We start from the raw sequence: 25,038 nt of genomic DNA, 5'->3' as shown, positions 1-25,038 counted from the left end.
CTGTTCTTGTCTCTTACCACTAGGACAAGGAGAAATTCCATTAAATCAAAGGGCGGCAAACTCAAAAATGATGAAAGGAAATACTTTTTCATACACTGCATAATTAGATTGTGGAACTCCTTGCTACAGAATATTGCTAAAGCAAGAATTTAACAAGATTCACAGAGGGATTGGACACATATGGCTAATAAAAAATATCCAGAGTTACAATGATTAATCACAACAAAAACATTGGGGTGGGGGAACCCCTTATAACAGAGTTTAAACCAATTTCTAACTATTAGAGAGGAGGATGAGACGGGGAAGGGGCAGCTTAGCCCGTATTTGCCTTTTGTGGGGTTTCTTGAGCTTTTCTCTGAAGTTCTGCTGCAGGCCACTAGCAGAGGCAGGATCTTAGACTAGAAGGAGCAGGGTTCTGCTCTCCTAATGGCAATTTTTATGTTTTGCTGATACAAAACAGAGGCAAGTTGGGAGGGGGGCGTACGTTCCTTGGGGCTGGGGAGCAAGTGGCATTAGTGCCAACAGGGCACGGATCCTTTCGCACAGTGGGGTGGTGCGCGGGGAGCCTTCCCTCAGCCCCCTCCCCAGCATAAGGCAGAGGCAGCGGGAGAAGGGCTTGGCCAGCAGGAGCAGTGAAATCGGGCAGCTGTCACCGCGCAGCCGAGGGCCCCCGGTTACCAGAGGGGAGGTCCCCGAGCCTGGGGCTGCCATTGGCCCATGGGGTGCGGGCCGGGGGCTGGAGGCGGAGCAGGGCTGTGTCTGGGTTCGGGTGTGTGCACGTGTTGGAAGCCTGGGCACCCGGGAATCCTGCTGCTGCTAGGGTCCGCGAGCCACCTCCGCGCAGCCCAGCGCTCGCCCGCGGCAGCCAGGCCCGCCTCCGTCCCCAGTAAGTGGACTCGGCCCCGCCACGGGGCAGGCGAGGAGCTGTGGCGGGACAGCTGGCGACGGCGTAGCCAGCTCCGCAGCGTCCACATGGCTGGGGGCGGGGAGCTTGGTGGGCAGCCGCTGGCCCGTGCCCGGGGGTGGCTGGGTCTCTCTCCCGCCTCCCGCGCCGCGGGCACACGGGGTGACGTGTGGGGGAGGGAGAGGCGGGGGAAGAGCGAGGACTCGGAGTTATTCTTAGGGCTTGACGAGGTTGCATGGGGAGCTCTGCGGAGTGGGAGGCCAAAGGCTCCTCTGTGTCCTTTTTAGTCTGCTCGGTGTGAATGGGGTTGGTTGTGCTTCTCTACGTGGGTCGCAGCCTGCTGTGCAGAGCGCTGCTGGCGGTTGTGTTTTAGTTTATGTTGCTGCTAGGAGTGACTCCTCTGATCTAAGAGGTGACAATCGGAGCTGAGTCCTGCACGCACCACAGAGGAAGATGCACACCTGGCAGCTTCACAACACGACCAAACACTTAATAATGACTCTTTACTGGTTTACATAGCATTCATTGAAACTGATGTGTGTGAAAAGCTAAGTTGCAGGCGGTATTTATGGTACTGTGGTTCAACTGCGTGCAAGCTGGTAACTTCATATTTAGAGTTAGATTCATGTACAGTATGTGCCATTCAAGCAATGTCGGAAACTCGCATTGGCTTCCGCACACAATCGAAATAAAATCTTCACACCTTTTTCTTCATGTGCAGCTAACAAGCTGCGAAGCCACACTCTCAGCAGAGAATGTGGACCGGGGAAAGGACAAGTTGTCTTCTCTGAATATGTAAAGGAAGATAGGGGAGGGCCGTTTTTAATAGATTAAACAGAACTTTAGGGGAGGGCAGTTTTCCGTTCCTTTGCCAGCGCTGCATGTTTAAATATAGAAATGTGTTTGTGACCGGATGGATTGATTAAAATCAAAATCAAAGTGATTTTAATCATTACTTAAAGGAGAAGCAGGAAAGCTTGATTAAAATAGTTGATTTTAATCTTGTTTTAGATTTGCATATTTTAGTTACTTTCCTAAAGAAAAGCTGATTCCCATTGTGTTGGTAACCATTAAAACATGGTGATTTGCTACTAAATCTAACCTTTACACTAAATTTGGTACTACTTTTTGGTAACCAGGAGGAAACGCTCTATTTATACACATTTATTTAAACAATTACATAGTGTTACATACATTTATTTAGATTCTTAATTTTTACACTTTTTTCTTATATTAGATAATGGAGAATGATTCATTTCTGATTTACTAGATGATTATTCTTTACTCAGGATCTATATTATATTCAATGTGGATGGAAGTTGGCATTCAATTAAAAATGCACACAATAGTATTTAAAGTGGTTTTTATTAGTTCAAACAATCTTAAATATACTGGATACATAAGGGGATCAAAAGTAAGTTTATCAAAACATGCTTTGTATTTAAAACTAACTGATTTATTAAACAAAGAAATACTATCTGTAGTTAGTGAATTTGACTGTTTCTAGTGACCATGTCCTTCAGGATTTTAGAACTACAGTAGTTGATCTCATCTTCTCACACCTCATTTTTATTCATAGATTGGAAGGGAAAAACAGGCGTTCCTACTTTTTCAACTTCTAATCTGGTTTTTAATTCTGAATGAATTAGTCATTGAACTGAACTAGTTGGATAAACTGAAAGAACAGATGTATTCTCGCTACACCTGCAGAAGGAGTACTGCGGTCAAAGGCTGATTTAGACCTTCAACAAACTTTAGTTCCAGGTGTTTAGCTAGTGACTTCGAACAGTTCAATAGTTTGATTTTCTTTGAAACTTTACAGCAAGTATATACTGTTTTTTAATTTAAATAGTTTTAAAAGATTAAAGCAAATTTAGGCTATAATATGGTTTATCATAATAACAAATATATTTATTGTAAAAAGAAAAATATATGTAATTTAAATAAAATTTCAAATTTAATTTTTTTTTAAATTACTGTTTTTTTATCCATCCTGACTTGTGAAGAATTTGAGTTTTGTGTCACAATCAAGTTTGTATCCCTAGTAGCAGCTGAAAAAAGCTGTTGTGAGTGAAATACTTTAACATATATATATAAGTTTGTGTGACATTAAAAATACAAAACTAAATAACAGAAGATGATTAAATTGTCTATTTAAAAATATATAGATACAATATTCCAAATCTAAAGCTATTATGGTATCTGCTAAGGATTATATGGGTATGATTCAGATCTTGCTTGTAAACTAGGAGTGACATCTTGAAGTCAGTGGAATTAAACTAGTGTGAGAGGAGAACTGGGCTGTCTTCAAGATGTAATGGAGAACGATCATGAGAGTGAGCACAGGCAGCTTATGTTGGTTACCATGAAAACTGCTGGAGTTTGTTATCTTTCAGCACTGGGATTCATGATGCTTGTGCGTGGTGAAATAAATTGAGGACAGTTTTGCTTGCAGCCCTTATCCAGTGTCCCCATACAGACAAAACAAAATGAAATTTGACATTAAGGCTATGTCTACACTACAGTTTATGCTGTCATAATTTATGTCGCTCGGGGGTGAATAAATCACCCCCTTGAGCAACATAAGTTATGCTGGTGTAAGTGCTCGTGTGCACAGTGGTATGTTGGCGGGAGAGTTTCTCCCACCGACGTAGTTTTTGCTGCTCGTGGAGGTGGTTTTTTTATGCCAACAGGATTGCTTTCTCCTGTCGGCATAGAGCAGTGGCTCTCAAACTTTTTTACTGGTGACCCTGTAGCGAGGCGGTGGGGCACCCCACAGCCCCGCGGAGGGACGAGCCTCCCCTAGCACCAATGTGGGCGGAGCCAGTGTGTCCTGCCCCTGCCCCCCCCCAGAGGTCACAGCGCAGGACAGGAAGTAGAAAAGCCCCACTGCAAAGCTCACTTGAAAGCCAGCCGCCGGAGAGGCCAGATATCTATGGCCTAGCTCCAAGTTGGGGAACGCCGGCAGGCTGCAGCCGACCCGAGGACTGGCTGGGTCAGCCGCGCCTACCCCTCGCCAGCTACCCCGAGGAGCAGCCGCGCCTACCCCTCGCCAGCTACCCCGAGGAGCAGCCAAGCCTACCCTTCGCTAGTTACCCGGAGGATCCGATGGTGATGGAAACCGCCAAGGACGCCGGCCAAACCCAGGTACCTTACAAGGGGGAGTCCAGAAGTAGCCCAGGGGCAGCTGACCCTGGCCTGGCTGCAGCAGGGCCAGAACCAATGTCAGTGTGTTGCGGTCAGGATCCCCACTGACACAGCAGTGAGTCTTCTGCCGCTGCTAGGGCCCTGGGCTGGGATGCAGTGGAGCGGGTGGGCCTGCGTCCCCCCTGCCACCCCACTCACGGGTGGCAGTCTCCCCCTCGCACCAGACGCTCAGAAGCCTGAGCTCCTGACTGTTTGTTTGCTGCCCCGCCCTGACCTAGGGCCAGGGCTCATACTGAACTGTTGGCTCAGCCCCTGCCTAAGGGCCTGAGCTCCTGACTGTTTGTTTACTGGCCCGCCCTGTCCCAGGACTTGGGCCCAGAGCGAACTATTGCGAGGCGGTGGGACACCCCACAGCCCTGCGGAGGGACGAGCCTTGGCCGAGCCCTTCTACAGACCCCTTTCACAAAGCAAGCCTCTGAGTGTGACCCCCCCCCCGATAAATATGTAAAAAAATGTTTTTAATTTAACACCATTATAAATGCTGGAGGCAAAGAGGGATTTGGGGTGGAGGCTGACAGCTCGCGACCCTCCATGTAATAACCTCACAACCCCCTGAGGGGTTCCGACCCCCAGTTTGAGAAAATTGTATGGAGGGCCGATTATGGGAGGCTGTGCCCCCCCCAAACGGCCAGGCATGGCTTGGCCCCTGCCCCCTATCCGACCCCTCCTGCTTTTCACCCTGTGATGGGGCACCCCTGGGACTCCTGCCCCATCCAACCCCCCTGTTCCCTGTCCCCTGACAGCCCCCGGAACCTCCACCCCTGCCTGCCTCCCGCCACCCCATCCAACCCCTCCTCTCATTCCTGACTGCCCCCCCCCCAGGACCTCTGCCCCATCCAACCACCCCTTCTCCCTGTCCCCTGACCCCCCCGGAACCTCCTGACTGCTGCCCCATCCAATCACTCCTCTCCTTCCTGACTGCCCCTGGGGACCCCTGCCCCCATTCAACACCCTTGTTCCCTGCCCTCTGACCGCCCCAACCCCTATCCGCCCCGACCCCTGTCCACCCCTCCACCCCGACCACCAACCCGAACTCCCCTGCCCTCTATCCAACCCCCCTGCTCCCTTACCATGCTGCCTGGAGCATGGGTGGCCGGCGGCGCTACAGCCACGCTGCTTGGATGGAGCCAGCCACGCCAGCGCGCAGCACAGAGCACCGGGTCAGGCCCCGGCTCTGCAGCTGTGCTGCCCCAGGAGCTCGCAGCCCTGCCGCCCAGAGCATTGCGCCGGCGGCGGAGCGAGCTGAGGCTGCAGAGGAGGGAGAACAGTAAGGGAGGGTTCGGGGGCTAGCCTTCTGGGACAGGAGCTCAGAGGCCAGGCTGGAGGGGCCCGCGGGCCGTAGTTTGCCCACCTCTGGCATATAGTGTCATCACCACACATGCTGCAGTGGCATAGCTTTATCAGTAGAGCTGCGCCACTGTAGCACTGTATGTACAGACATGACCTAAGCTTCAGGAAGACCCTACACAGATCCAGTGCTGTGCTTAGTGCTTGGATTCAACTGTGGGGAAAAAGTCTTGAGTTTTGTAAAGTGTCTTTGATCTATAACACTGTTTAACAGTAAGCAATGATATAATAAAAATCTATACTCAGAAATGAAATTAATATTTTACATTTTTTCATTGACACCCACAGTGCACTAAGCATTTTCCAAACAAAAAGAGCCCCAAAACTTTTACAAGCAAAGGCCCAGAGCTGCAACTGGAGCCATCTGGGTGCACTCATGTACACACCTGTACACTTATGGCACTCCATTGAAGTCATCCTGGATCTGATACACAGACAGGGGAATAAAACATACAAATTGACCATGATACTATAATTTCTGATTCACAATTATTTTTTGGTGGTGTTATGATATATAAATTATCCCAAAATATCACAATCTGTATTTGTTTTTGCTCTGACGATATGACTAGTATTGTACCAGATATAGCGATAAGGATGGCCCCTGTTTGGAGGAGTCTGTAGTGTAATAGAGACAGAGAAAACAGAACTCACTCATTCTAGTATGGGGGGGGAGATGATTTAGTGGATTTTTTTTAATGGTTAAGAATGCAATACTTTTTGAAGCTCTATTGGCTTCCAAAACATTGGACAGAGCATAGGTAAACTGTGTAATCCAGATTCCTTGCCTCAGCCAAAAAGTATATCTGACAAGGCCCACTACAGCCCTAGTCTCAACCCCTCCCTGATTTACAAATTCTGGTTTAAATTGTAATCAGTTTTAAGGTGCTTAAAGTGCATTTAACTTACCTGTACTCACATCCCGAGCCACTCTGGGCATAATCCTAGTAATTCTGCTAAATGCTCTGTTTCAGCCAGGTACTTAAGGGCTCTGATGGATTTGGAGCTGCTCTGTAATAATTTATGACTATTGCATGTTGACCAGTTTATTTGGACGTTTACTATATGACTATATTGTGCAAATTTAATAGGGCACTGTTGGGGAGAGGAGGGGGAAAATAAGCAGGAAAGGAAAGAAAAGCATCACTTCTCTGCAAACACTTGAGGGTTATAAAGAGATAAAGCCAAGACAGGAAAAGAGATCAAAAATAGATCAAAAGAACTATTAGGGTTTTTTTTTTAAAGGGACTTTCTCTTAAGTGGGGAGAGTAGTTTGGCTGAGACACAGACGTACCCTGGGATGTCTGAAGAAGTTAGGCCTACCTAGGTTAACATCAGGGAATAGACTCCAAGTAAAATAGACATGCATATAGACTGTTTTAAAATCCTTTTTTTCCTCTAAATTCTTTGTCCTACTGTTAAAACAAAGTATTGTTTATTTTAGGAAGGGTGTTTTGGCACTGTATGTCACTGGCCAGAGACTCCTGAATGGAAGAACTGCAAGTACTTGAACTTAGTCAGACCTGCTAGGTAATCACATTTGATACACAGGCCTGGTCTAAAAGTGGGAGAATTGCAGAATTCCACCTGGATGTAGGTAAAGGCATGATGCCTGACAGTTGAGGCAATGCACTTATCGGGATTAGGATGGGGACAGAGGTGCTGCTAGTCCTGTAACTTTGACAATGACACACATAATTTTAAGCATGTGAGTACCCCCATTTAAGTCAATGCAGCTATTCATGTGCTTAAAGTTACACATCTTTAAATATCTTGCTGAATTGGGTCCAAAGTGCATAGGAGGCAATTCCTTTCCCATAGTGTCTAGAACCCTTTTTTCAGCCCTAACGTGCCTTACAAGGTGTGCAGGAGCCCTTGCTTTAACCATGGGCCTAGGATCATGGAGCATATCCTTCTTTAGCAAGAAAAATATCTACTGTATGTGCTCAGTAGGCAATTGTAAAATGATCATAACTCCCATCAAATCAAAACCAACTTCCCTTGAAACAAAGCAATGTATTGTTCTGCAGTAAAAGCTATTCCCAGGCCAAATTATATCTCTAACCTCCATGCTTTTTCAGCTGTAAGATTGTACATGTAAAAATATAAATAAATTATTTTTGTGATGGAATTAAAAAAAAAACAAAACTCCTTGTGCACCAAAATGGCTCAATCACTCTCCCCTCTCTCCCTCACACTCTCCCTTCTCCAACTTTCCAAAACAAAGCGAAACCTTTAGGCAAGGATGTTTTAGGCCTAAAAGATGAAAGTTAAAAAAAGCTCTGAGTGACTATAAAGCATGGATTACAGGGCTCAATCCAGTGCCCATTGAAATTGGAGAAAAGGCTTTCACTGTCTTGACTGAAGGTTGGATTAAGCCCCAAATAAAAACAGTGTTATGCAATCTAAACTATCGCAGGTTGCAGTCAGTTTCATTTGCAACATACTATATATAACATTAGTGAGTGGTAGCACAAACTTTGTAAGATCTTGTCTTGGGGGCACTTTACTAAGATAATGAAACATTCTATACAGATACTTGGAGGACTTCTGAATTCACATCTTATTTTGAAAGCAATACACAATTGTAATTGGAATCTCTTGGGCACACTAGAAATACACAATTTGCAAATAACCAACCTGTCTGCTTTCAGTTTTGCACAATTAGGAAACAAAGCTTTGATTTTCCAAATGAAATGGTAAAACAATAGATCGAATTCTAACTCAGTTCCTGCAATGGTTATGAGGTTAAAAAGCCAAAGGATGATAGTAATCTTGTAAAATATGGTATAAGAAAAGAAATGCAGTGTCAAGACTGAATTATTAATTGAACAAGTCAAGAAGTTATGAGTTAGATATTTTGGGGTAACTTAATTCTCTGCATATATGCATTGTGTATGGTTTGGTAGTTAGCTCTCATTCTTTTAAGTCAATACTGAACCAATGAGCAATGTCTAACCATAGTATTGGGGGTCACTGAAAGAGGTGAGAAAACAAGAAACTGAAGAGAGGCAAAATCAGTAGTCTTGGAGCCACAACAGAGGTAGGGCCCTCAGATGGAAAAGCTAAAAACTTACTAAACCCTCTAGTGTGAGGGGAAAATCCTAAGGTTAAAAACCAAACCCCTGGAATTAGCCATTTATTGTTTTAGTTTAGAGTTCTTTACCAGATGCTGCTTAAATAATGATTAAATGTGGGTGGGTTTGACAGGTTGGGAGAGGAGAAGCATTGATACTGCATAAGTGGTCTTGCAGTGTTCCATTCCTTTCCCACCAATTTGAAAAAAGGGTCTAGCTTGAAAAGGAAGCGTTTATTGAAGGCCGACAGACCCTGGTCGGCGGGGGGGCAGGATCAAACCGGGGATCTCTGGAGCTTTGTGCATGAGCCTCTACAGCATGAGCTAAAAGTCAACTGGCTGGTAGTTAAGGCTTTAGAGCAGTGGTCCCCAATGCGGTGCCCGCGGGCACCATGGCGCCCGCTGGGGCATCTATATGCTCCCACCTACTGACAAGGGAGTGCTCCGCCGCAGAGGAGCGCAGCCGCTGGACAAGCAGCTGCCGAAATGCCGCCGAGAAGCCTCTTGATGACGCAGCTTCTCAGCAGCTAGTCGTCAGGCGCCCGCCACACTGAAAGGTTGGGGACCACTGCTGTAGAGTATGCTCATTTTATCTCTCTCTTTAAGTGGTCTCAGTGCCACTAGATGGGACAGAACACCACACCCAGGAAGTGTGTAGGTTACATTTACATTTTCCTTTATAAAAAAAAAATTCTTGAATGAGGAAGGGAGAAAAGCCTGGGGTCAGTGAGATGATTCCCCTCAACTCCCAGTTGCCCACCCCACTTTTCTGCCTGGATAGGTAACTTCTCTTTCTGGAAATTGTTGAATGCTATAATATATAGCATTTACCATATATTGTACTTTATGCTTTTTAAGCACTGTACGAACTAACTCAACAAAAGATTCCTATAAAGGTAGATAGGTATTTTTCCCAATTACAAATAGGGAAACTCAGACACAGTTTAAGTGTCCTGCTTCAAATCATTGGTAGAGCCATAATTAGAAAGAATGTAGAAAATCCTGTTGCCTGAACACAGGAGGAAGTTTCTTTGCTCACAGCTCCAAGCCCCTTCCAGCCAGCACTTGGCGCAAAAGCACTCTCTAAGCTTTTTCTCTGAGCTACATTACCAGTGTGTCTGTGTCTGGTGCTTCCTTGCTGCGTTCTCTCTCAGCTTCTTTGGCTTTTTCTGCCTTTCTTTCCAAGACAGACAAATTTTCACAGTGAAATCTCTCTGCCCACATGCATGAGCCTTTGTTTTGGGCAGTGTCATATGCTTATTTGCAGTGGAGGCCGTTATTGTTCCACTATGATATCAGGCACCACAAAGGAGCTTAAGTGTTTCTTACAACTATCTTAAATGAAAGGTGGTGGTTGTGCCCAACCCATAACATAACTGAGAACTGTTTTCTCAAAATGTAGCCAGGACAGTAGTACAGTCATTTTTACTTTGGGGTGGGATGGAAGTGGAAAGGCAAGAACTGCTCTGCCAATGACTCTCCTCCCAAATGGACTATCTAGCCTCTAATACTAGTATGCCATTATTTAAAGCTAATATTCAGAAAGGCCCAGTACACAGGGAGAGCGTTATGCAAGATATTTTAAATGTTTTATTTAATTTCTCCGAAACACATGGGCAAGGACAAGTTTCTACTAGATCTTTTATTACCAAGCAGGTGGGCTCTTTCGTAAGTTCAAAAGGCTGTATGTGCCCTGTGGCTAACAGCAGCAACAGGCCAAACAGGAAAAATAGAAGGAAACTGCCATGTACATTCATTCCCCCACTGCCTTTGTCACCTTGTCTCCCTTTCTTCCTTAATGTCACTCTTTTTCTAGCCACCTTCCATCTCCACACCTATTAGCTTGTTGCATTTCTGCTTCTGAAAGGGCCACTGAGTATAAGCATACTACCTGGCACCTCCAGTCCCTAGGGCAGGGAGTTTGAAGGATTCCATGGTGCATGTTGGTGCTTCCAACTGAGCTGCTGTTTCTGAGATTGAACCACGACAGGTAGGGTTAGATTCAGCTTTTAGATCTGGTGCTCTAGATCAGTGTTTCTCAACTGGGGGTCGGGTTTATGGGGTTGCAAGTGCAGGGCCGGTGTTAGGGGGAAGCAAGCAGGGCAATTGCCCAGGACCCCATGCCACAGGGGGCCCTGCAAAGCTAAGTTACATGCTTTAGCCATGCTGCCTGGGGCTGACGCCAAAGCCCAAGTCCTGCTGCCTGGGGCTGAAGCTGAAGCCCGAGCCCCGCTACCCAGGACGGAAGCCCAAGCCCAAGTCCCACTGCCCGGGGCTGAAGCATGTAACTTAGCTTCGTGGGGCCCCCTGTGGCATGGGGCCCTGGGCAATTGCCCTGCTTGCCACCCCGAATGCCAGCCCTGAGTAATTTATGTAATGACATTTAAGATGGTGGGGGAGGGGGGCGAGGCACACTTTTTTCAAGTCTAAGTGGGGAAGGGAGGGGAGGAGATCACAATTTTTTTTTTTTTAATCCAAAGGTGGTCGCCAGCACAAAAAGGTCGAGAAACACTGCTTTGTTACCAAACCACTTAGTCATAAGACTCTCCTGCCCTGTTTTATTTTTAGTGCTAAAGTCAATCCTCCTACATTTCGGAATACTTGTCCTTATTAAAATAATGGTCTCCTCTTTGTTCCTAAAAGTTATCTTGTCAGATGCAAAACAAATGACTTGCCCACCCACGGAATTGTCTAGTTTTACTGATTATTGAATTTTGTGAGCATTGCAGCATCTGTTATGGATATGTATAGTTGGAGTTACTGAACAAAGATAATATAGGGCAGGGGTAGGCAAGTGTGCTGAGTCTTCATTTATTCACTCTAAGGTTTCACGTGCCAGTAATACATTTTAACGTTTTTAGAAGGTCTCTTTCTATAAGTCTATAATATATAACTAAACTATTGTTGTATGTAAAGTACATAAGGTTTTAAAATTAAATTAAAATGCAAATCCCCCCTGGACCGGTAGCCAGGACCCGGGCAGTGTGAGTGCCACTGAAAATCAGCTCGCACACCGCCTTTGGCACGTATGCCATAGGTTGCCTATGCCTGATATAGGGGTTGCATCAGCAAAATCAATGCCAAACGTCCCTCCTAGAATTTCGGAAACTAGGAATAAATTACCAGTTGGAGGTGGACGGTGATAGCAGACGCTGCACCAAATACTTTCTCCCATGTTTTATTGTCTTCCCAAAGGTGTAGATCCTTAGAGTTACTGTCCTTTTGCATTTGTGCTATCAGATTTCTTAAAGCAGTGTGATTTAGGTAAAAAGGGGAGACTTTTTAAAACTAGGGTTACCATATTTAGTGCCTCCGAAAGGAGGACACTAAAGGGGCCCCGCCCCCAGCCCCACCCCTGCCCCACCCCCGCCCCCTCCCCAAAGTCTCCGCCCCCTCCCCTGCTTCCCGCGAACCTTTGCGTCGCGGGAAGCCTGAAGCAGGTAAGGGGGGGTGTGTGGGGAGGAGGCGCGGCCCGCCCCCGGCACCACAGGTCCCCAGCCCGTCCCCCGTCCCGGCACCCGAGCCCCCGAGCCCCCCGAGCCCCCGGCCCGGCACCGCCGGCCAGGCCCCCCGAGCCCCCGGCCCGGCCCGGCACCGCCGGCCAGTCCCCCCGAGCCCCCGGCCCGGCCAGGCCCCGCTCCGCCGGCCCGGCACCGCATGTCCGATTTTCCCGGACATGTCCGGCTTTTTGGGATTTCCCCCCAGACGGGGATTTGGAGCCCAAAAAGCCGGACATGTCCGGGAAAATCTGGACGTATGGTAACCCTATTTAAAACAAAACACAAATTCTTCCTGTACCTCTTCTTGAAAAAGATGGAGTTGAGGTGATTTAACGAGCATAAACATACACACCAGTATTGTATTGTGAAAAACCAAGATGTGCACACAATCCTTGCAACCTTATGGTAAATCTTGTTCTATTTCCTCACCACACCACCTATTTTTGCCCTTTGTTTGAGGTTATTGTTTGTTGCTTCATGTCTGCAGCTAGATTACAAGCTCTCTGTCACCATGAGAGAGGGACCACATTTATTTTATTTTTGTGAAGCACCATGCACACTGTGGTTATGGAATAAAAATAATTAGAATGGACTTTGGAAGGGATTATTTATTGCACTCTCTTCAGCATCCTTAGACTGAGTAACTAATAACCCGATGTTTAGCAAGATCTAGCACTTGGACATCATGTGGATTTCCAATTAATCTCATGGGGATTAAGAATTAATTCCTCTGAATGTAGTATTTATCTGTGATTGATATATGAATTATTTCCCTCACTTTAGAATACCATACAATTGAGAGATTGCAGTTGTACAAAAGTTAGTTACTGTGGTTGCAACACTTCATGACAAGTCACTGTTGCAAGTTGCAAACAAGCCTGTGGAAGCCTAAAAGTGATATATATATATATATGTGTGTGTGTGTGTGTGTGTGTGTGTGTGACATGCATGCTTTTCACATCATGAAATACGAGCAAATGTAACAATGAGGAGCAGCAGAAGGTCCCTAAACGTAGGGCGGGGGCCAACAGTGCCTGAACCATAGTCCTGTCCTTTCTCCCTGAGGCTGCAGCCTCTCGCTGCCCCTTCTCCTGAGGCCCCACTCCCATGCCATCTCTTCCCCCCAAGACCCCGCCTCCCCCTCCAGCCTCTCCCCTGCATCGCTCGCCCTTGTGGCTGGTAAAAAGTGAGGAGGCCATTGCCCTCTGATGTTCCCCTGTTCCACCACCCCTGGTTCCATTATATTAGGTCAGTATGTCAGATTGTTAAATTGTATTTTGATTGTCATAATTAGGAGGTGAGAAATAATTTAGTTTGTCATGGGACTTGTAGCAGAGCTGCCTACTTGGTCTGAGCCACTTAGCTGACTTTATAATCACTTGGGCCCAGATTCTCAAAGGTATTTAGGGTCCTGACTACCACTGAATTGAATGCAAGTTAGGAGCCTAAATATCTCTGAGGGTCTTGGCCCTTCTCCCTTCCCAGCTTGGTCTAATCATTGAACTGGGCTGGCTGGCCCTAGCCCTCCTCTCCACCTTCTTACAGGATGGCAGGTATCCTGTATCTTCATGTGTTTCTACAACAGTCTTAGAGTTTCTTTTCTGGAGAACTGTGCCTATGCTAATCCAGCATGTAACATTTGTGCAGGGGCAGTAGCAGGATGTAAGTGCAATCTTTTGCTCCTGGAAGGATTTTGAAATGGGAGATAATTTTTAAAGGTATTTAAACGAATATATTGGGGAAACACTTGTTGTGTAGTTGTTTAGGGGGAAGTAGGACAGTAAGGTTGCCAGGCATCTCATTTTTGGACCCGGGGCCAATGGAAGCTGCTGCAGCGGTGCCTGCAGGTGCAGGCAGCACGCACCGTGCAGAGCTGCCTGGCCACCCCTGCACCTAGGATCTTGACATGCCGGCCGCGTCCAGGAGCCACGCAGATCCAAGCCAGGCAGGGAGCCTGCCTTAGCCCTGCTGCGCTGCCAACCAGGATCTGCCTGAGGTAAGTGCCACGCAGCCCATGCTCCCTCCCACACCCCAACCCCCTGCCCCAGGTTGGAACCGCCTCCTGCACCCTAATTCCCTCCCAGAGCCCGCACCCCAAACCCTTGTCCAAGCCCTGAGCCCCCTCCCACACTCAAACTCCTTCCCAGAGCCTGCACCCTGCCCTAGGGTGGATTTGATTGAAATCAAATTGATTTAAAAAAAATCACTAGTCAGGAAGACTTGATTTAATCATTGATTTCTAATTAAAAATGCATTCTTGTTGGTTGTTATAACCTTAATATATATTCTTCACAACTCAGAGATAGATGTAGGTTTCATTTTAGGAAGGTACACACTATATATTTTTTAAGTGATTTATTTTGAAAACTTTTTAGATTAGTTTTACAGCTGTATCAGAAAATGAATGATTGTTTGGTTATTTCATTTACCAAAGGTAATTGAAGCAGATATTTATGAAGTCATTGGGAGGTGAACTATCTACAATTCAACAGGTTAATCATTACTATTTGGAGTATTTTCTTGCCATGCTCTATTAGGAGGAGAACATCACCAGACAGACATTTAAATTGTTTTATTTAACTAAAACAACAATGTTATGTATTCTGGATTTTTTTCTTCAACAGCAAACATATTTTAGCAAAACAAGCATATGAATTTTTTAATTTAGTTAAACATTCAAGTTTTTTAAAATCAGGTTTGTTTTTGTTAAAATTGTTTTTAACTAAAATAGTTAAAGGAAATATTTAAAAAACCAAATAAATTAAATCGACTATGTCAGCCAGGTCAACATGATAAACTTAAAATATTGGCTTCTGCAGCTAACTCAGTTAGAGTGACCAGATGTCCCGATTTTATAGGGATAGACCTGATTTTTGGGTCTTTTTCTTATATAGGCTCCTATTACTCCCCACCCCTGTCATGATTTTTCACATTTGTTGTCTGGTCACCTGAAAGTCAGTCGTCTTCACCTTCATTTTCCTGTTTGTTCATAATCTGGAAAAGAAAAAACAAGCTTTCCTGATTTTTCAGGTCCCAAATGATTTCTCAATTTGGAATGAATTAGTCCAAAGGAAGAAAATATTCTTTCTACACCAGCAGAAGTTACTGCTGTTAAAAGTGAGATTATCACTTCAACAGTCTCTGAATCCAAGTGCTTAAGTGACTTCCACCAGTTCACTGGTGTGACTTTCTTTAAAACATCATCAGCAAACATATATTTCTTGAATGGTTCTTATTCCCAAACTGGGTCTCTTTTAAAGCCTGCTGCCATTATAGGTTTTCCCTTCTAGTGAGAGAATGGGATGGTGGATCTCAAATCAATGAAGGCTACACTCAGAAAGACCTCAAGACTTCTTGAAAATGCTGCTCAAACAGTTTCACTTTTGTTTCTACTGCCTGTCCCTCCCTTCTCACATTAATCTCCAGACTTTTTTTCTCCTTGTCCAGATCTATTCCGCCTCCAACTATCTTCTATTCACTGAACTTTTTGAAACTTTGCACTTTTAGAGAGAGGTAAGGGATTGACTCGGTGTACACAAATTTGCAGAGGGACAGAGGTGTTATTTCTCACCTCTATATATTATTTATTTATTTTAAAACATTTTTGCTGTTAACAAGCATGTTATCTCTGGAGACACAAATCCACAGTTTCAGAACTGCAAAACTAGGCATCCCTGATAGTATCTTCTAGACTGAGTCCCATTGAGTATATAGAAAGAGTAATCTAAATAATCTATACAGAAGCCTGTGGAACCCCATAAAATTGGGTCCCTAATCCACGAACTATTGGAATTCATTTACAAAACTTTTCTTAAACATTACATGAATATATTGTCTCATACTATAGAGTTAGAATTTATAATCCCTATTCCATGATGAGATATCTTTGAGCCATAATGTATCTTAATTAAAACTGTCTTTAGATATGTTTTTTCCTCAAATAGCATTTTATCAAAAAAATCCAATTTAAAAAAATCTGATTTTTTTAAAATCATTGATTTTTATCAACCCTGCCCTGCCCCCTCTTCAGCATCCCAACCTCCTGCCCCAGCTCTGAGCCCCCTCCTGCACCCGAAACCCTTCATCCTGGCCTCACCCCAGATCGTGCACCCCCACCCAGATCCCGCACCCCCTCACGTACCCCTGCCCCAGCTCTCGCACTCTGAACCCCTCAACTCCAGCCTGGAGCCTCCTCCTGCACTCCAAACCCCTCATCCTTGGCCCCACCCCACAGCCCTTCCCGCAGGGGTGGGGCCACAGGGTAGGGCAAGCGTGTTCGGTTTTGTGCGATTAGAAAGTTGGCAACGCTATTGGACAATAAGAGGAATTTCACCCACATACAGCATTCACATTTACCCAGTTACATTATGGGAAATTTTTTGTTTTGTTTTTATTTTGGTCAGCATTATATTTTCCAGAGACTCACTGGAGGGAGAGGAGATGATGTGTATCATCTCCCTCTCTTTGTGCAGAGTCTGGACCTCATGGAGAGGTCTCTACGGGGTCTGGTCTAAGAAAACAATTCTGAAGATGTGACTAAGTGGAAATAGGAGGCCCACACAATGGGGGTCTCTTCCATGCCTGGATTTATAGGCCACCATGTGGGTCTCAGTATAAGAGGATTATTAAACACATTATATAAACACATAAATGTCTAGCTCTCCCCACTTTTTAGGTTCTGTAACTTTCATCCTTTCTACAAGTAACTTGCACTTTCTCAGTGATACCCTAGTTAGTAGTTATCTACTGGTTAGAACATATGACTATGTTGGGAGCTTGACTCTGTCTTTATGTCGACCACTGACTTGCTTTATGAACTTGAACAAGTCACTTAAACTCTCAGTTAAATGTAAAATCTGCAAAAGTGGGATAACACAATAATACATTTTGTTCTGTGATCTAAGTGCAAAGTATTATTATGCTGCCAACATTACATCATGTATGGAACCCCACTGAGCAAGTTTATAGGGTTCGGTTAGTGCCATAACATCTGTCTTTTAAAAAAAGAAAAAAGCTTTGCAAATGTGTTGTCTTATATTCCATAGAATTAAAAGCTTTACAAAATCATTTAAGCCTCAATTTATGTAAAATGAGATTCTGGATAAATTCTGTTGTTATCAGAAACATTTATCATGTACCCACAGTGCCACGTTAAGAAAAAAAAGGCAGCTGTATAAAATTTTCAGTAAAAAGGAGCCACCAGATGAAATAGCAATATGAATAATCAATAAAGTCTCTGGTTGGTTAGAAACTATAAACATTTGCAATTATAAAAATTAGCTACTGGATAGAAAACCTAGAGAAGTTACTGAGGAGTACAGAGTGTGCAGTATTCTCTAAATCAGACAAAACTCTTCTTGAATGTAAAGTTCATGAAAATCAAGTTTGTTTTATCTCAAAACAAAAAGTGTGACAAGGAAGAAAGATTTCTCTAACTTTTTAGGTATAAATTTCTCTTACTAATCTACCTAAAACTGTAGTTTTGGGGGTTGATTTTTTTTCTGGGTAACCCTGCACTCGAAGTCCCTTGAAATTTAATCTCTCTCATTCTAGCAGCCTGAGCTTAATATCTGATTTTGTTCCCATTGGTGACTTGACGCAGTACAATTATTTGGAATAGAGAATGAAGTCTCTCTTCATGAAGTTTGTAGGACTATCCCTAATGAGATAAGCAGATGACTAGCTATTCCTTCATAATCTGATAGACCTCTCTTTCTTAATTCTGTTTTCCCCCCCAACATATAGGGATAAATTCAGCTCATGGTATCACCAGTGTAAGTTTGGAGTTACTCTATTTGTTGTCCATGGTAATACTCCACATTTATGCTGATGTAGTTGGGCAGAACAGACTATGCGAGATATGTCCTGAGCATTTGGTTAGTGAAAACAATGTTGAGAAAGTGGCCTGCAGTAGTGAAGCGCTATTCCTAATAACTGTGTCTTCTTCTTGTCAAGAACAAAATGGGTTCTTGCACGCTGTCCATCCATGCTCTCAACAGTTCTATGCTAACACCACATGATCTGGGAAATGTAATCTGAGAAAGGGATACAACATGTAGAGACGGACTGGGGAGCAGCCACTGTATGTGACATGGTTCCTCAGAAAAGGGGTTTAACGTACACAGTGGTTTTCCATATTAACCAATGGTGAAGCTTTCTGCATTAGTTCCTCTCTATAATCTAAACATATCAGAGGAGAGGGACGTTGCAAACAGTGCTTAAGGAACTGAGGGTAGCATGGTATATGAGCAGTCCAAGCTAGGAATGTTGATGGGAGTGAGTGTCAGAGCTGTGTGTAGGGGCTTCTGAAAGGACGAGGTATCCTAAGAGCTGTGGTTTTTGGCCCACGTTTTTGCCTAGATTCTTGGGCTGCATGTGATTAGCAGGGCGTAAGCCCTACCAGTTCCCCAGCCTTACAGATTCCTCCCCAGAGAAGGGGGCATGTGCTGGATTTGCACAAAAACTAAACCTGCAGACTAACTAAACCTTTCAAGCAAGGCTCATTTACATGTTTTCAAGACATCAGAAAGGGAAGCATATTTTGTAGTCTTTTGGTTTTATTTTTGACTACTTGTTTATTGAAATTCCTTTAACCATGACTGGTATATAATAAATAGGAGTAGAGATCTCGATCTCTCTCTTCCTCCTCCTCCTCTCCTGCCCCCACAATCCAAGCAGCAGTAAAATGTATCAAATATTTCTGCAAACACAGTACTCTTTATAAAATATATGTGTTCCCTTAATGGAAAGTGTTGTCTTCCTAATTTATGTTCTTTGAATTTCATTATCAAGTGGATTCTTTAAAGAACTATCTGTTTATATTTGTAATGCAGTACGTCATATTGCACACAGCAGTGTGTGAACAGAAAGATATGCCAACCAGTACAAAAACAACAATTAAAATATTGGTTTCAGAGTAGCAGCTGTGTTAGTCTATATCCGCAAAAAGAACAGGAGTACTTGTGGCACCTTAGAGACTAACAAATTTATTTGAGCATAAGCTTTTGTGGGCTATAGCCCACTTCATTGTCATTTTTTTTTAGGCCGTCAGTTAAATGAAGGCATATGTACGTCCACGCACTCTAAAGCAGGGGTGGGCAAACTACGGGCTGCATCCGGCCCATCAGCCGTTTTAATCTGGCCCTCGAGCTCCGACTGGGGAGCGGGATCTAGGGCTTGCCCCTGCTCCGGGGAGCAGGGTTGGGGGCCACTCTGCACGGCTCCCGGAAGAAGCGGCATGTCCCCCCTCCGCCTCCTATGCATGCTGCCCCCACTCCAAGTGCTGCCCCTGCAGCTCCCATTGGCCGGGAATTGCAGCCAATGGGAGCTGAGAGGTCAGCGCCTGCGGATGAGGCAGCACGCAGCAGAGCCACCTGGCTGCGCCTCTGAGCCACCCGGCTGCACCTCCATGTAGGAGCCGCTTGAGGAGCTGCTTGAGGTAAACGCTGCCCAAAGCCTGCACCCCGAGCCACTCCCCCATGCTCTGAACCCCGTGTCCCAGCCCTGATCCCCCTCCCGCCCTCTGAACCTCTCAGTCCCAGCCTGGAGCACCCTCCTGCATCCCAAACCCCTCATCCCCAGCCCCACTTCAGAGCCAGCACACCCAGCTGGAGCCCTCACACCCCCTGCATCCCCCCCCTCCTCAGCCCAGACCCCCCTCCCCACCCTGAACTGCTTTTTTCTGGCCCCACCCCGGAGCCTGCACCTGCAGCTAGAGCACTCACCCCCTCCCACCTCCAATTTCATGAACATTCATGGCCTGCCATACAATTTCCATACCCAGATGTGGCCCTCGGGCCAAAAAGTTTCCCCACCCCTGCTCTAAAGGTTTAATGGTCACTTTTCCCTGAGCACTCCTCCTTTCAGCCAGTGCAGGAATTATACTCTTTAGATGCCGTCTAATCTTGGAGTTGGAAGGAAAGGATGAAGGATATGGTAATAAAGACAGCACTGGGACTTTCCTGGTCAGTTGCTTTCTGAGTGGTTGAAAAACTGGAAACTTGAACTTGGTATTTTAGAAATTCATAATGAGACCTGGCTTTTCTTATCAGTCTAACATTGTGGGCCTCCTGGACACACCTGTTATCCTTTTTTCTCTTTTATTTTTCCATATCTGTTTTGATTTTAGCGATTTGTTTCCTCTATAGTTCTGTTATTACAACATAGCTGTCAGATGTGATCTCCCAGTTACCTTTTTGTTTGCTACTTTTTTCTCCATCCCTCCTTTTCCTCCTCGCATACTACTCCCCCCTCCCCTCACTGGATAAATATGAATTTGCTCCATTTTCATGGTGATCACATTAATTGTTGCAGATCATCAAGGATCTTGGGCCATTAATTTGCATCCTCTGGAGATTAAAAAAAAAGTGTTTGTGTGCTGTTTGGGAAGCCCTTCCTTTCACTCACCTATCCGCTGAAATTACAGCTTTATCAAGGCAGTCAAGTTTGAAACTGAGCAATTTGCTGCTTGTTGCAGTTTTCTTGAATATTAGGTGTTTTGACCGGATTGGGTAAGATTTGCTATTATGGATGGATACAGTGGTGCAAATTGAAAGGGCAGCGTTTATCTTATCGTGATAAGATCCTTGTCTGATACTGCATAATAGAAAAATAGAGGTACAGATTGTGAGAAAATAAGTACTGTATTGTGCTTTTGCTAAAGGAGGGAATACATGTAAACTGATTTCAACAACTGTACTTTTGTGGGACATGACTCCTGAGTATCCATTCCAGAAATTGTTGCAGTGCCGCAAGGCAGTGCTGGTCAATTAGAAATATCTTTGTCAGACCATCTTAACTTAATAAATACACATCCCATTAATAAGGCAATTGTTTAGGGAATTTAGCTTTCAACATAAAAATGAACTTGTTAAATCTAAGTTTCTATTTAAAGATCTTGGGATTTTTACCTCTAAAAACCGCTGTAAATGTACAGTGTTCTTTAAAGCTCTTTGTGGTGTTTGATTAAATCCGTCAGATTCAATAGTTGTCTAAGCAAGTAATTTCAGCTTGGTTTAAAGTGAGATTTTTATCTGTTTGACTATTTTTCTATCCTGTCCAGTAACAGATGGTTTGCACTTAGTTCAGTGAACCAAGTGAAAGAAGAACAGAACTTGCAGCAAATTACTGTTGATACTGCATTTTTATCCACACTCAGTGGGTTAAATGAACTTTCTGAATATTTAACTGAATGTTTACACTAACCCACTGTTACTGACTAAATATATATACAAGGTTCATTATGTGAAAAAGATAGCGTTTTCCCTTTTGTGAGTGTATGTATGGTGTATATTGTCCTTTTAATGACGCACATTTGGGGAGCTTTGCAATGTTAGCTTTCCAATGGAAGAGGAATTGCTATCACAGACTCAGGGTATTTTCTAGTGTAACTTATCTACAAATTGTGCACAAATCCCACTTGCTTCAATTTGAGCTGCTCAAAATTGCACATAGTTGGATTTTCTGCCAATGGAACTATCTGAGACATCTCTGTGTACAGCTGTGTATCACAAAATCAGCTCCATTTCTCTCTCTGCTTCTTGGTCTCTCCTTGCTTTTAGCCCATTCTCTGTTTCTCTCTCCTGTCTGTGCATTGCCCTTTTCACCTGAGAAATCCCTTAGCCCTAAGTCACTAACCATTGGCCACATAGAGCACTTTGTTCCCAAAATAGGTGGGCCTGAGCATTTACCCACTTTTGTTCAGCTGTTCTGAAACACAAAGGAACATCAGACAGGTAACCTGATGGGAAATGTCTGTACCTACTGCGGGCAGATCTATAGTTCCAGGACTGGACTTCTGAATCATCTCAGGACCCATATGTAAATCTGTGGTAGAGATCATCCTTGAATCCAGGGATTGCCAATGTTGATGACTAAATGTCCTTTGGAACTGGCTTTTTGCTAGTCCCTATCCAGAGAAAAAGAATGTTTAGTCCACACAATCCCATTTACCAAGTGTGGTTGCTGGAGCCAGCCTTTATGGGCTCATTAAGATCCCTCTAAGCTTAACCATTTTTTATGGAGAGTTTCATATTGAGTTTTTATATCAGTAGTTCGTAGCATGCATTTAATTAGCACCTTTGCCATAACTATACGATTGTATTGCCACATGCACTACACACTGAGGCCTAATCTACACTGGGGAGTGGGGGGTTCGAACTAAGATACGCAACTTCAGCTACACTATTCGCGTAGCTGAAGTTGAAGTATCTTAGTTTGACATACCTGGCCGTCCTCACAGCGGTGAGTTGACCGCCGTGGCTCCCCCATAGACTCCGCTTACTCCTCCTGCCAAGGTAGAGTACAGGCTTTGATTCGGGGATTGATTTATCGCATCTAGATGATCCCCGATACATCGAACACTACCCGCTGATCCGGCAGGTAGTATAGATGTACCCTTAACCTGATTTTGATCACCTGGTGTAAATCAGGAATAATTCTGAGATGCCAGGTGAGTTACTAGAGTTCAGAACAAGGCACATAATAGTTAAGCTTTGTCTACACTATACAGCTGTCTTTTTGGGAGGGTGTGTGTGGGGGGTGTTTAAGCACCTGTGAATGACAAAAGTTTTGTCACTCAATTGCCAGTGTAGACAAAGCCTTAGTTTTTACAAGGATCTGTCTTATCTTTGCCACCAGTAATATATAATGTTCTGATAGAACAAATATTTCAGTGTAAAATCTTAGGGCTAGTCTGCACTGGCAATGCTAAATCACTGCTGCGGCAGCGCTTTAACATGCCTTGTGTGGTTGCGGCACAGCACTAGGAGAGAGTTCTCCCAGCGTTCTAAAAACACCACCTCCATGAGGGGTGTGGCTCCCAGCGCTGAGAGTGCGGCTCCCAGCACTGGGGCACTTTTACACTGGAACTTTACAGCGCTGCAACTTGATGTTCTCAGGGATGTGTTTTTTCACCCCCCTGAGCAAGAAAGTTGCAGCGCTGTTAATTGCCAGTGTAGACAAGCCCTTAGTTTTAAGTAATTTTGGTATGCTGTCAAGACATGTACAAACTTCCTTTTTTGTTCACTGCATGCTACATTCAGGCCTTGGCTACACTTGCAAGTTGGAGCGCATTAAATCAGCGCCGGGTGCCCTAACTCCTGAGGTGTCCACACTGGCAAGGCACATAGAGGCCTGGACTCTGCGGCTGGACCACCCCTGGTAATCCATCTCCACGAGAAGCATAAAGCTTGCTGCACCCCAGCTGGAGCGCCGCGGCGCCAGTGTGGACACCCTGGTCTATTAATGCACTCTGATCGGCCTCCAGAAGTGTCCCACAATGCCTGTTCTAGCCACTCTGGTCATCACTTTGAACTCTACTGCCCTGCCCTCAGATGACCAACCGTCAGACCTGCCCTTTAAATTCTCTGGGAATTTTGAAATTCCCCTTCCTGTTTGCTCAGCCAGGTGTGGAGTTTCTTATCGCCACCAGCTGCCTCCAACACCTGTACCTTCACCACCCAGCCCTGCAAACTATGACCCTTACCCACTGCACTCAGCCCCCATCACCATGCATTTTAGCCAGCCTGAAGTGCAGCACTCATTGGATGGCACTCCCAACAGGAAGGCTGAATATGATAAGAGGACATATGCAAATTTATGATTGTCCCGTTCCCCACCCCGCCCCCTTCCCTTCTCCCATACAGCACAGATGTGTCATGCCCTTTCTGTTTCCCCAGCAGTTGTGTTTCTTTTCAATAAATGAATTTTTTGGCTTTGAAAACATTCTTTATTGCATTAAGTAAAAGATACCGTAGCCCAGGAAAGCAATAGGCACTGTAACTCAGTGCATCATATGTAGCAAACACAGATGCCTACTAGCATTTAAACCACTGCACTTCACTCCCGTGCAGGGCACCAAACATTACTGGTGGCTTTCAGCAGCGAATTGCTCCCTCGAGGCATCCCTAAAACTTGCAGTTCTGAGCTGGGCCCCTCTAATAGCCCTGGTCTCTGGCTGTTCAAATTCAGCCTCCAGGTGTTGAACCTCCGTGGTCCATGCCTGAGTGAAGCTTTCACCCTTCCCTTCACAAATGTTATGGAGGGTACAGCACGCGGCTATAACCATGGGGATGTTGTCATCAGCCAGGTCCAGCTTCCCATACATAGAGCGCCAGCGGCTCTTTAAATGGCCAAAAGCACACTCAACAGTCATTTTGCACCGACTCAGTGTATTGTTGAACTGCTCCTTGCTGCTGTTAAGGCTCCCTGTGTAGGGTTTCATGAGCCACAGCATTAAAGGGTAAGCAGGGTCTCCAAGGATCACAATGGGCATTTCGACTTCCCCTATGGTGATCTGGTCTGGGAAGAAAGTCCCAGCTTGCAGCTTCCTGAACAGGCCAGTGTTCTGAAAGATGCATGTGTCATGCACCTTTCCAGACAAGCCTGCGTTAATGTCCATGAAACGCCCACAGTGATCCACAAGCGCCTGGAGAACCATCGAGAAATACCCCTTCTGATGTATGTACTTGGAGGCTAGGTGGTGTGGAGCCAGAATTGGAATATGCGTCCCATCTATCGCCCCTCCGCAGTTAGGGAAACCTATTTGTGAAAAGCCAGCCACAATGTCATGTACGTTGCCCAGGGTCACGGTTCTTCTAAGTAGGATGCAACTAGTGGCCCTGCAAACTTGCATCAACACAATTCCAACGGTCGACTTTCCCACTCCAAACTGGTTAGCGACCGATCGGTAGCTGTCTGGAGTTGCCAGCTTCCAGATTGCAATAGCCACCTGCTTCTCCACCGGCAAGGCAGCTCTCAATCTCGTGTCCTTGTGCCGCGGGGTGGGGGCAAGCTCTGCACACAGTCCCATGAAAGTGGCTTTCCTCATGCGAAAGTTCTGCAACCACTGCTCATCATCCCAGACTTGCATGACGATGTGATCCCACCACTCAGTGCTTGTTTCCCAAGCCCAAAAGCGGTGTTCCACTGTGGTGAACATGTCCGTGAATGCTACAAGCAATCTTGTGTTGTATGCATTATGCAAGTCGACATCGTTGTCGGAC

General features: G+C 45.1%; 1 protein-coding gene across 1 annotated transcript in view; it reads left to right on the top strand.

The window, feature by feature from the left end:
• The first annotated feature begins 763 nt into the window (after positions 1-763).
• SLC7A2 (solute carrier family 7 member 2) overlaps positions 764-25,038 on the top strand; it is a 123,527-nt gene continuing 99,252 nt past the window's right edge. Inside the window, exon 1 of the mRNA XM_034771070.1 lies at positions 764-886. The gene's annotated coding sequence lies outside the window, so the exon portion shown is untranslated. The remainder of the gene's footprint in view (positions 887-25,038) is intronic.

This window comes from Trachemys scripta, chromosome 5, assembly GCF_013100865.1.
Source record: "Trachemys scripta elegans isolate TJP31775 chromosome 5, CAS_Tse_1.0, whole genome shotgun sequence".
NCBI lineage: Eukaryota > Metazoa > Chordata > Testudines > Emydidae > Trachemys > Trachemys scripta.
This window is presented reverse-complemented; position numbering and strand designations above follow the sequence as displayed.